The sequence below is a fragment of the Lactuca serriola genome, chromosome 9 (genome assembly GCF_051521515.1).
Source record: "Lactuca serriola cultivar US96UC23 chromosome 9, Lser_US96UC23_V15, whole genome shotgun sequence".
Classification (NCBI taxonomy): domain Eukaryota; kingdom Viridiplantae; phylum Streptophyta; class Magnoliopsida; order Asterales; family Asteraceae; genus Lactuca; species Lactuca serriola.
Genome location: NC_136416.1, coordinates 8,130,862 through 8,145,728, shown reverse-complemented (window position 1 = coordinate 8,145,728; position 14,867 = coordinate 8,130,862). Strand labels below are relative to the sequence as shown.

General features: G+C 32.6%; 1 long non-coding RNA gene across 2 annotated transcripts; it reads right to left on the bottom strand.

Moving 5' to 3' along the window:
* Positions 1 to 9,487: 9,487 nt before the first annotated feature.
* LOC145075560 (uncharacterized) lies at positions 9,488 to 14,725 on the bottom strand. 2 transcript variants are annotated; one of them, XR_013692462.1, is made up of 5 exons: positions 14,401 to 14,725; positions 13,756 to 14,317; positions 12,965 to 13,091; positions 11,692 to 11,838; positions 9,488 to 10,896 (listed from the first exon to the last, which is right to left on the bottom strand). It is a non-coding gene; the product is annotated as an uncharacterized LOC145075560 (long non-coding RNA). The 2 variants fall into 2 exon arrangements; XR_013692461.1 differs by having other exon boundaries at positions 9,488 to 11,838.
* Positions 14,726 to 14,867: the final 142 nt, after the last annotated feature.

The window sequence follows — 14,867 nt, the reverse complement described above, 5'->3', positions numbered from 1 at the left end:
AAGAATGTGAGAAATCAAGTAATCAACCATCAATGGAGTACTAGTCGACGGCCTTGAGTGACTCAATTGAACTATTCCAAGATCGAGTTAAAGGGGCTCAAGTTTAATTTAGAGCTCATTGGTTAAATGAGCTTGAATATGACTATCTATTGGTATTGGTATGTTTCGGTTCCGGTTCTGAAATTTCAATAGCCATCGATTTTGGTTTTAAATAATTAGAACAGGTAACCTGTCTTATCCCGATGTAAGGGTATAGTTTTTTTAAACATTAATGATTGATATTTTCATTTATGGTATCTAATCTTTCAACAAAATCCTTAGTAATAAAGCATACACTAATTAAATTATTTGGTTTTTTACAATTTGTTTTCCAAGTTTTTATTTTAAATTTTTTATTAACGTCATTTTTTATAATGTAATTATGTTGCACAACTTTTTTTATACATTATCTTTTACAATTGCCTAATAACAACAAGAGTACTTTGTTTTTTGTTTATGAGAAACCCAGGTTCGAACCATGACCGACGCATTTCTTGGAGCTTTTTCTTTTTCTGACACATCAACCCAAAATTGGCTAACACCTCAGCATATCTAACCTACTCAATGCACATGTGGCTCGTTAGCTGTACATATGACCGGATATAACTGTTAAAAGAGTAAAAGTGAAAAAAAAAATGCAAGTTGTTATATAAACAAACCAAAATTCATTCAAAGGGTAAAACTGACATTCTCAGTCAAATATAATGTTTTTTATGACATTATCTCTTATAATAAACCTATTCATACTTGAAACAAATTATACAATCAAATTGTTAAAAGAAAAAATATGAAGTTGTAAATAGACCAAGTTATAAATGTTAAACCATTGAAAAAGATTTTGTTAAAATGGTCCCAATACACATTACTTTATAAATAAATTGTGAAAACCTAGCAATATGTTGTGCGTACCATGATTCAAATCATGGACCTTCGATGTATAATTCATCACCCCAACATAACTATCATTAAGAAGACATAAGTTTAAAATTATAAAAACATGTAAAAACAAAGCTGTATATTAAAAAGGTTAAAAAGAACAATGTAAAAAACAAAGTAAAAATTATATAAAGTTGAAATTAAAAAAAAAAAGTTATAAAAAAGTATTTAGATGAAAGTTTTAAAAAACATTAAAAGTAACAAATTATGAAAAAACATGAAAAAATTGGATAAAAACAAATACACAAGTAGATTTGTAATAACAGTTAATGTTTGAGCAATTTAATAAAATAAAAATAAAAGTAAAGGTGTAACCTCAAAAACCACCTCGAAAAAATTGTCTTGCGTACATAATATAATGACCATGTGTCTTCTAAATTCTAGAAATAAACACGTTTTTCAAATAATTGTTTATTTGAATTACTTTTTTTCTTTCTTCCGTCCAACGTTTTAAAAACATATTTGAATGAGTCGGTTGGACCGGAAATTGAGAAAATGAGCGGTTCAATTCAATTAATATCGTTTTTATGTCTATTAATTTCTGAATAAGAATGATTAGACTGTTTTTTACAAAAACTCAGTTGAACCGATTAAAATTAATAAAAACACATGGAGTGATGTAACTTATGGTTATGTGTTTTTTTAATGGATTTGGTTTGTGTGACGCCCGTAAATTCGGGTTAGACTTTTAAGGTATAATAATAATAATTCTACATTTAATCAAATAAATAAAATCACTCAATAGGATAATCGTGCTTCGTACGCGTTACGAGCTATTAATTAATTATCTTTTGCACGATATGTAAACAAATATTATTAATGTATAATATTTGTATAAAGCCTTAATATAAAATTTATAGTTAAAATAAACATTAAAGTAAAAGATTATTTATGATAAATAATCTTAACAAGGGTTGTAGTATTTGTAATGATAATATCGTGGATATAAAGAACGTTCAAATCTGACTTCGTATGAGAAAGTTATAATTTATATAAGTTTCACATTTAAACTGACACGGCAAGGTGTGTCATAAAAAGTGAACCGGAGATAGGTTGTTTTTTTTTTTGCCAAAGTGATGTAAATAAAAGTCGAAGCGCTTGTCAATAGGAACGCATCAATTTAAAGAATGCCAAATTTGACTTCATATAAGGAAGTTATGATTTTTCAAAGTCTCGAGTGCGACATTATACAACGGTGTGTGACACAAAAATTGAAATCAGAATTTGTTGATTCTTAGCCGAAACAATTTAAATGAAAGTTGTAGTACTCTTCAATATGAAGTCAATAATATAACAAACGTTGAAAATAGATATTGTATCAAGAAGTTATGAATTTTGTAGTGTTATTTATAATCTAAGCATACTTGGACCGTAAAACGTTTAAAATAAAGTGAAAACTAGCCGACGGAGTCTAAATAAAAATTGTAGTATTCATTGATATCTACACGTGGATATAAAGATAATCAAAAATGGAGTATGCATGCGAAAAATGCAACTTTTAGCAAAATATTAAAATCCGACCGACCAGAAGCCAACACGTGGCACAACCAGAAGGTGACACGTGTCACGATCTCATGCCACCCTTCCACCCCACGCTTTGCACCCAGAACACGCCATGTGTACATGACGTGGCACACCCTATAAATAAATTTGTTTTCTTGCATATTTTGGAGCCAATTCCTTTCCAATCACTCCCAACCTTTCCCGAGGCCCGAATCTAATAGCTCTTAGGTGTTAGTAGCGAAGCTCTGGAGTGTCAGAGCGCCCCTAGAAATTGACCTTTGGGTTTAGAAGTTACGCACGCGTAATGTCTGGTTTTTCGCAAACAACATGTAAGTTGAGTTATCCTTATTGTGCTTTAAGTATGACTTATATTTATGTTTGTAAACATTCTTATGAACTTATAAATAAGATTTATCAGTAATACCATTCGTTATAGTGATCAATCTTCTTACGAGAATGATGACAAGGCTAGATCAATTATGTATTTCAAGTGGATTTTCCAAACAGTTTATCTTTATCTACCAAACAGATTCTACCTCTGATACGATGTTACATGGTTGTTTCTTATCAACTATAAGTCAGTATTTGTTTGGGATTATTGATAAATCTGAGAAATTATTATTACAAATAATCTTTATAAATATGTACGAAACACTAAGGCTTGGTGATAATCGTATTTAGGTCATTTTAAAGGAAAATTCTAAGTGTCAATCAAAGAGCTAACTTTCCCGCGAGTGTTCCAGCTAAATCAGGTAAAGTACATAGTTACTTTCATGAATAAGATTTAATACAGTAATTATTAAAAAAATAGGGAGAATTTCGTATATACCCTTCCTAAACAGCTAAATATCGTATTTGTCCGGCCTAAACTTCAAACATCGTATTTACCCTTCCGAATGTTTTTTAATATCATATATACCCATATCTATTTTTTTGGTAACTTTTATTGATTTATAATTGTTTTTCATAATATTAAATCATTATAATTAAAATACAATTTGAATGGACAATCTTGCCCCTACTTGCTAACACCTAACAGATAAGGTTTTCTCCCCATATCACGATCGAACCTTCCCTGCCTATACTTCCGATCGTTGCTTCCGATCATTCCTCTGTTGTCGCGCGCGCACACACACACATCAGGTAAACCTGTTGTAGTTCCAATCGTAGCTGTCTTCACTTGTTATTGCATCACGTTCACGCATCATATGTTTGAAGTTAATCACGATTGGGGCTGTTTCTGCCTAATACTTCCGACGTTGCTTCTCCCCATGTCACACACACTCACGTGACTAAATTACCCCTTGGAAATAAACTATGTAGGCTCACCATTCACCAAATTTGTGGGATTGAAGTCATATCTCGAGCAAAGATTTCAAAACAAGTTGTAGTTATTATTATTGTTCTTCGTTTTATGTTGTTTTATATGAGGGATTGATCTTGATCATTCTGTATATTCTCACCTTCAAGGTGGCGATGGGTTTGTTGTTTGTAGATTAGTAGGTGAAGTTGAAGGTAGACATCAGGAACTGCTAACAGAAGCACAGTTGGTAGTTGCAGCTGAAGAAAAAAAAGCCCATTCATTTGAAATTGACCCCGATCAGGTATAGTATATGATATGTAGTATTAGTTTATGATGAATTGAAGTTCATCTTATTTTATATCGATCACTTAAAATGGTTTTTAAAATTATTGTATCCTTGATTGAAGAAAATTAATTACTTGACAAGTTGAGCATCTGACTGATTTTTGGGGGAATCTTTGTAGTTGGTAATTAAGGATTTTCAGCATACTGTACCCAAGAGCTTTCAATCAGGTTTAGAATATGATAGTCTTTTTGAGTTCTTGTTGAACAAATCAAACAACAATATAATCGAAATTGAGGAAAGGGAATGGAATCGCATATTATTTACCTGATGTGTGTCTGCGCGGACAACAGGGGAAACATCGATCGAGTGTAAGCAACAATCGGAAGTATAGGCAGGGAAGGTTCGATTGTGATATGAGGAGAAAACCTTATATGTTAGGCGTTAGCAAGCAAGGGCAATATTGTCCATTCAAATTGTATTTTAATTATAATGATTTAATACTATGAAAAACAATTATAAATCAATAAAAAATACCAAAAAAATAGATTTTGGTATATATGATTGTAACATCCCGAAATCCAGGTAAAGCTATTATATCCTTCCATTTTGTCAAGTTGTCAAAAGTGGTCCCTTGAAAGAGTTCTTGTAGAAAATGAGTACGTTGGGCGTACTGGGGAGTACGTTGCGCGTACTTATGCGCTTATTTTGGACGCGGACTCACCTGGGTACGCTGGGCGTACCCAGGGTTACGTTGGGCATAATGGGTCCAGACGCAAACCCTAATATTTGACTTGTGTACTATATAATGGATGCTAAGGTTCATTTCCCAGCCTCCATATCAGTGAGTGAAACCCTAAGAGAGCCTCCCATCGTCCTTAGCTTGAGAGTGAGTGTTTTGGAGCTAAAAGTGCCTTGGTGTGTTAGTGAAGAAGAAGGAGAGGAGCTTGTGGAGGCTAGAGCTTGAAGTGCAAGTTTGGATCTGAGATCTACAGAGGAAGGAGCTGCATTTGGAGGTATAAAGTTCAAAACTTTCCTCCTTATTTGGTTAGATGATTGCATGGACCATTTCTAGGATTAAAAGTCCCAAAGGTGGAGACTTTATGAGTGTAATGTACTCCATGGACCTAGATCTGTCCCATTTCAGTGATATTTGTGTTATAGATCCATAAAGTTGCCATCTTGGTCGTTGTTATGAGGTTATGCTTGAGTTATAAGCTTTCTAGAGTTGGGAAATAGAATGTTATGGGTGTTAGTGACTTGTCCAGCCATGCAAAGGCTTAAAGTCACCAACTTTATGGATTAAGAGGGTTAGAAATGGTCAGATCTAGAAGTTAGACGTGGGTTTTAACCGATTAAGACCCCAAAATGTTTAGAGTCTGAAACTGGGAGTTACGCGCGGCGTAAGGGGTCGCGTACCCCGCTTTCTGTGAAGACACCCGCTACGCCCAGCGTACATGTGTGGTACGCGCAGCGTAACCCGGGGAGTAGACTTTTGTTGACTTTTAGGGTTTGGTCAACTTTAGGGTCTTTGAGCCATGAGAGGGGTAAAATGGTCTTTTACCCTTCTGAGAGTACTAAGAAAGGGAATAGCCTAGCCTTAAGGGATGTATTGATTTAGAGTGTTTATTTCATATGATTAGGTGGAGGCTAGATCGGATTTTATAGAGTTCGAGATTTTACCGAGTTACCCGAGGTGAGTCTTCTCACTATACTTTACCTAGAGTGGTAATTAGAGTTATGTGACAGAGTATTTTGTATGCTTTTGCATGATGTGATTTCTATGTGACTTATGCCATGTATGTACCAGAGTTTTCAGAGTTAGGACCGGAAGGTCCACAAAGTTAGGGCTAGAGGGCCCACAGAGTTATGGGATTGGAGGGTCCCACTGAGACACATTGACCAGAGGGTCAAACAGAGTTATAGCCTCGAGTGGCTAATATGTGTTGTGTGTGGTATTTTGGGGAACTCACTAAGCAATTATGCTTACAATGTTGTGTTATGTGTTTCAGGTACCAGTGAGGATCGCGGGAAGGCGCCGGTTTGATCAGTACACACTCGAGGAGCTTTTACATATATTGATCTTGGGATGTGATGTTATGAATTGATTATATGATACAATGATGTTTTTATGACAATTATGAATGAAAAGGTGTTTTATAAATGTGAAAATTTACTTTAAAATTTGGGTGTTACAATGATATTAAAAAACATTAGAAAGGGTAAATACGATATTTGAAGTTTATGCAGGCAAATACGATATTTAACTGTTTAGGAATGGCATATACGAAATTCTCCCTAAAAAATATTAAATATTTTTTGAAAAATCATATGTGAAATTAGATGTTTATTATCTGGAACATTTATTAAATATGTATTTGATAACATGCATTGTGTGACCCAGTTATGATTAATTATTTGTTAAAATGTTTATATGATATTACTACGTGGTGATCTTAAAAATAACTATCATTACTTAAAAGATTCCTTCATGTTAAAATATTTGATACTCTTTGTTAAATATATACACTAAGTTACGATAAGTATCGTTTACACTAGAGCTAATATTAAAGGTCGGTTATAAGAATAATAGTCTCGTCTAAGACGTATAAAGAATATTTAAATCCAGTTAAGTTGGATAAAGGAATAGTCGTATATTGTATTGCGATAATATGGTATAATCAGGAAAAATGGTTTTAGAATTTTATTATAAGCTTTATAGACTTACTTAGTAATGAAATAAGGATGTTTTGTTCAATTAAGTTTGAATATTCTGTAGCATCATATTAAGGGTGTGTGTATGATGGGAATGGAGAATTCTGTTCTATGAAACTATCATGTGTTGATGTACGGCTTACATATCGGAGTAAGATATAGTATTCATTTGGATAGCCAAATATGGTGGGTCAGATCAGACAATTGAAATGGTATGTTTGGTCATATAATAGAGTAAGATGACAATACCTGACATTCTAGATAGTCTTGTGAGTTACGTTGCTAGTGTGAGATCATATTCTATAAACGTAGATGAAATGGGATATCATGTTAATCAAATACTTTGATGACTTAAGTGCCTTTATGACTTATACCAACCAAGGGAGCCCCTAGCTGTGTAGTCAAACTATTACTCTGAACGATTCATCGGGTGAGTTGATTCTTCCTAATAACCGTGGACTAGGATTTGTGAGGATCAGTGAATGGTATATATAGGTGTAAGGTTTTATAGATATATAAGTTATGAGATATATCTATATTGTTTGGTAACAGTTGGTTTTGCAGGTTTGATAATTATAAAATTATTATCATAATAATATTGTGGGGTTGAAAGCTCTATGTGTTTCACCAGGTTTCCCAACCCGACCCACTCAAATGATATGCATCATAGGTAACAGGTTTAAAGCTGCTGAAACTTGTTTAAGATGTCAAGTGATTAAGAGACAACCTACAATAGTGTTTATGACCATTATATATTTACATTGTAAAAATGTTATGTAGTGATTATGACACCCTTAGAGTTTTTATATTTCGAAACAACATCTTTATTCAAAGATATTTTAATAAAACCAGAAAGTTTCCGCAAAATATTTTACTATACTGGGATTTTTCTGCAAACAAAAATACTATGATTTAAAAACGTAAAGAAAAGTTTTTTTTTGTTTCGAAAAATAAGGGATGTCACAGATTGTTCTACAAGTTGTTTTATGTGTATTTTTAATGATTGAACTTATGGACATCAAATTCATGACTTATGTGTTTATGTATGTAGTATGTATGTGTGTGTAGGAAAATTAGAAAAATAGGAAAATTATAGAAACTGGTTGACCCGACGGTCGAACCCATTAAACCGGAAACCTATCACCATATCGGTTCAACTAAAAAAATGTTTATAAAATATTGCTTCCATCTCTCTTATATCATTATCATTAAATAATATATAATTCTAACATAAATAATTAGCCTGAAAGTTATGAATAAATTAAAAATCATGAACATCAACAAGTTTAGATGTCGGTCCAAAAACATGTAAAATAAGTTTTAGAAATTATGAACAAGTTCAACAAATTTAAAATTTATATAGATTTTCCAACTTATTAAAAAAATCTGAAATTCTAAACTATTTTTTTAGAAATGTAATTTTAAACTTACATTTTGATCAAGAAAAAACAATTATATAAGACGATATTTTTTAGGGGTTGTTGAGGTTAATACCTCAAAAATCAAAATCATAACTTGTAAAACATGTTATAATAAATGAATTTTGTAATATATAAATTGAAGGTTTTCCCACATAATGTCCGGGATGGAAGGTATTCCTTTTACCCATATAGCAACTTACTTGCATTTATGGGTTGTTTATGTCAACAATTCTACTATTATCTTGGTGACCACTTTGCCTTTACTTTCTCTATTTTCATCCGAAGCATAAGTCAATCCTATTACATGTGAAAAGGACCATTTTGCCCTTGTCTTTTCCATTTCCTTCATCCCCTTAGTATTCATCTCAATCCTTTTGTCATACCAAATTAGCAATCGCATTTCTAGCATGTAATACCAAAAGAAAATTATGAACCATAAAAATGGTTCATATCCACAGAAGCAATATGTAGATGCAGTTATAGAAGTGTTGCATACACAACTGATTTTGGATGATAATGAAGGAACGGTGTTGTACGCATAGGGTGGAGGGTGGTAGGCAAATGGAAGTAGAATGTTATAAGTTTAGCAACTCCCCTGATCCATCATTCTTAGTCTAATTAACTCATCATAATATTGTTCATGATCTTCATCATAACTAAAACCCATTAAATGTTGTAAGTCACAATAATTCAACAAACACAATAAAAAAATTAAGATACATATGTAGAACAAATGTGAGACTTGGTTACTATTCCTTGGCTTTTTTCATTCTTTAAATTATAATAAGAATGCAACACCATACTTTTCATGAGCTATATTTTTCATTATATGTCATGAAGATCAAGTTTTCATATTCCAATAAAGATTTGTCTTCGGAATTATGAAAATAAAATGCAACGACTTTAACAATAAAAAGATGTGCAATTACCTATATGCAGATTTATATGTCACTACTTTATGGGCAACTTTTGAAACACCATCAAACAGTGGGAACTTTATCACCACTTCAATCCTTTTCAGTTGTGGTCATGATTGACCATTAGAATGCAATTATGCATGACTTTACCAAACACTAAGTTCAATGCTTTAGGTTACATATACTCGTTTGGAGAACATAACGAAAAAGACATAGATGTCCTTGCAAGCACAGGTGTTTATAGAGTAGCTCGCCCAAGTCGTGGTATTATGGTTATTGAAAGGAAAATGCAACGGAATATGTAACTCCTATCGGATCTCCACCTTCTTCAAGGGGTAATCATGTCATCAGCAAATCTATGTAGTTTGTGGTCAGTAACACTTTGATATTGTATTTGATATGAAGTGTAAATGAAAAGAGTATCAAGATCATTTTATTTAAGTTGGTTGTGAAATCGAAATAGGTACTTAGCTTTTTATAATGAGTTTATTAAGAAACGAAAGGTATTTCCAGGTTTTTCATTCTTGTACAAGAACATTGAAATGTGATATTTAATTTGTATATGAATATGATTCCTATATAATGAAAATCTAGTATTTTGCTTTCTTCTGTTTCTTTATATCTTGGCTAAGGTGTCATTTATTCTGATGACAAAGATAACCGTTAATTGAAATACTCACATAGTTCATTATGGACATATCCTAAAGGATTACGGCTCAAGCAATAGGTGTTTGTTTGATATGGTGGAATTGAATCACAAAGGAATGACATCAACATGTAATAGAATGGATCATTACATTCCATTTTCATGTTCGGTCAACACAATGGAATGGAATAAGTCATTCAAACATATTTTCTCATGTACAATAAAACTAAATAAAAATCAAATTGATAAATAACATTACTTTAAGTCACAAAGTAAGTAGAAATAAACTAATAACATATGTGATCTCTTAAGGGTATTTTTGGAATATGGTTGCTTTTGTTGACGAAAAACAAACAACAAGAATCCTAACAAATGAATACCAGTAGATTATAGTTCGTAAGATCATAAAAAGTTTATAATATACAGAAGAACATGCCAGGTACAAGATTCCTTTGTTAGAAAATCAACGATCTTGACTTTTTCTAAAAGGTCAAAACTTAAACCACGCTTCAAACATCAATCTTATCAACAATATCTTTTTCTATCGCATCATCACACAACTCAAGAGTCAAATCCAAGTTCCCTTCATGATAATTCATATTTTTTATTTTTATGAAATCAACAAACTCATCAGCTAAATAAACTAACTTGGATAGCATTTGCAGCTCTAAAATCGATGACATGTCGTCTTCTAGGGTTGAAGAACACCTAGATGACATAAACAACACACCACAATTTGTAGGGAGTAAGCCAAACATGTCAACTACAACAATTCACATGTCGGGTTCCTTCGTCCATTGCTCCAACTTGTCCCCAACTTCGCCTATGGCTTACATACGTTTTTCTAAAAACAACGTCTTTGAAACACTAAAAAAACTAGGGGATGAAATGAGACAACAAAAAGGAAAATCAAGGAGTCACACTTAGAAGCGGACGAACATTTTCCGAAAGTTTTTCAAGAAGATGGGAATTCGATGAATTATGGTTCAAAATAGAGCAATTAGCGTCTTCCAGATACAGAGAACACATGTGGTTTGAAGAGAGTAACATAACACATTAGTTAAACAGGAAGCCACAACTTGAAACCATATGGTAATGGAGCCGACTCCAAACCAGGCACCGTTCATAAGCCCCTACGTGATTTAATATGTATATTAATTTTAAAATTTTAATGGCATTATGTATCAAAATAAAATTTAAATGATTATACAAATACATTAAGGGGACCAATTTCAAACATTAATCATATTTTGAATTCCTTTATTTAAACAATTATTTTAATATTAACTAGAAGCAATCCCCCCCGCTTTGTGGGGGTTGGAAGGTGCGACAAAAAAGTTGTTTTAGACCGGATGAGTTTATCTTCTTCTTCATTTTTTCATTTTTTCTTTTTATTTTTTTATTTTTATGAAACAAATGCTTCACAAGAAAAACATTGCTAAACATAAAAATCAGAATAAATATGACATATAACATAACCGCAATCAACAATAAGAACATTATCTATCATTCTTGGTTACTTACATTTTCTTTCTTTGTTTTTTTTATATATAGTTTATGTAAATAAAGAAGAGATTTTAGTTTTAATAAAGTGCGTTTATAACAGAGAAAATTATTGTGTGTTTATTTAACGAACACACATTTTGTTGGAAAGTTTTTCCACCAATCAACCAGATCTGCAATGTGCTGCAAAACTGAAATGCCTTCCTTTTTTGAAAAAAAAATGAAGTTCGAGTTAACTATTTTCCCCCTGTCAGCATTTCAACTTACTGGTTTTATTAAAATTCCAAAATTTTCATATTGCCAAAGGGAAATCAAGTAATTTGACTAATCAAGGTCAAGATGATTATAGAATAATAGATCGATCCAACAACCACCATGCAATAAAGAAATGGTTAAAAATCTATTGAAATAAAATAACAACTTACTCTCCACATATATGTTCTTTACATCCTTTGTGTCATCATCTGAGGACATGGTGGATGGAAAAAGTTAAATCCTTTGAACTGTTTGTGTAAACCGCAAAAGAGAGTTCTCCCAGCTAGGAGAAAGGTAATTGATCTTACACCTGTTGTCTAGACAATTACAAAACAGATGTTGCTTAAATACCAAGGGAAAAAAGGGGATTTTTTTCCTAGAAAAATGGTAGCTCTGGTCAACTTTTTGTCCTAACCAATGCACAAATCAACTTAAACTGAAAAAAAAATTCATCGGTTTGGTAAAATCCATACGTACTGCATCCACTCGAAATACTACATCATAACTTTTGTAAGATATAAGCAACATTAAAATGGTAATTAATGAAAAAAGTAATTAATTAACTTATAACATAGTTTCGTTTATTGCTGAAAGGATTTGGCAAATGGGATTGCATACTTTCTGCAAATAGAGTGAACTTATCAAAAGGAACCAGCAACTGGAGTTCTATTTAGCCTAAATAAATTTTATTGATGTAAATCATAACTTTTTACAAATTTACCCTCGTTTACTTTTTTCCTACTAATTCCCAAATATGCCATTATTCTCTCAGTTATTTTTTTAAACATCATATGTCCATAAGACAATCATCTGGGAAAAAAACATTTACCAATAAATGAAGATAACTTCACCAGAAACATATTCTTGAGACACATAAGATACATAGCAAGAACTACTGTAAGTGATGCTACATCTGTGTAGTAAAGAAAAGTGAAGAAGCAACGAAGAGGGTATAAGGCTAGAATAATTGCATAGAGAGTTGCTTTTTTGTCATCAAGTGAGGCTTTAAAAATTTGATTATATCATGAACCAAAATGCAAGCTCATTAAAACCAAAATAAGATTATAATAAAAAAAATATAAATTTTAGTTTTCCCGAACTATGCCATCATTTTCTCATATACTCTCCACACATCATTTATCTAAACAGGACTCAACAGGAAAAAAAGGAAACAGGGCTGAAAATCAATTTGCAATTTCAATGTAAACAATATCCAACAACTACAAGTCTATAAAGAACTTTTAGTAAAATCTACAAAAAGAATGAACAAATGGAAAACTAGCTGCAAAAAATCTAAAACCGTGGTGAAACTTATAATCCATAAGGAGTGGTTATCATAGGATCCCAACTTTTAAAATTGCCTACACAATACTGTTGGCATTGAGGAACATGAAAATTTTCATCCTACATTAACATTTCAACCATAAATGAAGAAAAATTTACCTTTTTAAGAAGTCAGGTTTGTTCTCTAAGAGGTCTAAATCCACCACAAACATAAAGGATGTAAATCCCATTAGGTTGAGGATGAATTCATAGGCGATAAGTGGGCAGTTGACGCGCAATTCAAGACCTAATATTAATCAAACATCAAAAGGAATTTTAACTAATAACTAATACTCATATTAGGAAATCTTAAAATTACACAATAAAATATAACAAAATCCATTACACAAGCAATTTCCTTTTATTATACATATGCAACGGTAAAATATGAGCATAAGAACTTTGTTAAGTAAAAAAAAATTAAATAATTAGTCATGAATTATAGAAGGATTTGTGGATTCCTCATAGTAATAATGAATTCCTTGAATTCAAGGTTCAGAGACAAAGCTGATGCGTTTTGTCCCAAAAATAGCTACAGTACAACTGCATTAAGACATGTCCTTGTAAACTTATATAGAGGTAGAGAGAAGACAGATAATTGTCAGCCAACCAAATAGACTAACCTAAATCAAAAAGCATGGACAGTGAGGAGGAAGTCGGTAAAGACCACTCTGTGCAGGTCTGATGTTGAAGAAGCAACATAATTGTTGATATCTAATACTTTATTACTAAATGAACAAAAAAAAATGTAAAAAATCCAACGAAATCAGAAGGTTTAGTCAAGCTTATAGAGGCTATAATTCCACGTGTGCACATAAATAGGAAGCTTTAAAGAAAGTCTTCCAAGAACAACCACAGTTGTAATTAGTCTCAAATGTGTATTAATATACAACATTAATTACGAAGCTAACCTTTTCCATGGAGAACTCCAGCCCCCTTGGAACAATTCACTTACATCCAGGCCACAATTTCTTGCTAGCAGTGTCAAATAGGCATAGTATAATCATTAGGTTTATCACATAATAAAACCAAAAATCGAATAATCCCTGGAGATGGTATGAAATCGGAAAATTGAATTATGAATGATCAATAAGCTGAGAATGCAGGTATAGACCTAATTAGCTTTAGCCTAAGGTGATTGATTTTAGCCGTCATCGAAGAACCCAGAAGATGGTATGAAATCGGTAGAGGTGTGATGGTTGCGAGATTGGTGGTCCAATGGTTTGTCAGTTAGATGAAGGAGGAGCGGTATACACAACTAAGCACTGACATCAATTTGCCCTATATTCTTCCGCCTAAGACGCGACTCTCCACGTTGTCACTGAAATAACCATAAAAAGAAAGATAATAAGATAGGAGTAGGACGTGCAAAGGTTAAAAAAACATGATGGCGGTGACATTTGTAAAACATCCTCATAGACATCAACAACGATTCCAATTATGATCGATGGTGGTGCCGACTTCAACGGAATCCTGAAAATCCAGGTGACCATTAGTGTTTAATTAACATACAATGAAAAGACGGATATGGTAGATCGATTTTGACCACAACGAACCTGAAGAAGCAAGCAAAAGTGGTGGTGCTCGTGGTTGTTCAATCGCACGCTCGCATCTAAAAGAAGAAGTAGAAGGTAGAAGATGCAATTATCTGGAGCAAGGCGGTGGAAGTTATGGAGTGTGAACAATCGAGGCGGTGGAGATGACCGTCTGTAATGGAGAAGCCAACGAACAGTACAATCGATTTATAAGAAAGGGAACCAAAATTGAAAGAGGCGGTGGTGGAATAAAGAGTATTAGATTAGGCGGTGGAGGAATAAGCAAGAGGTTCCAGAAGTTGAAGCGGTGGGGTGGGATAAGAGAGGCAGAAGCAACCCAGGTAAAGTAAATAACCCGATGAACAGTACCTTGGTTAGGTATTGTTCCTAAGATTTATTTACATAATATATATATATATATATATATATATATATATATATATATATATATATATATATATATATATATATTAATTTGATGTATTTTG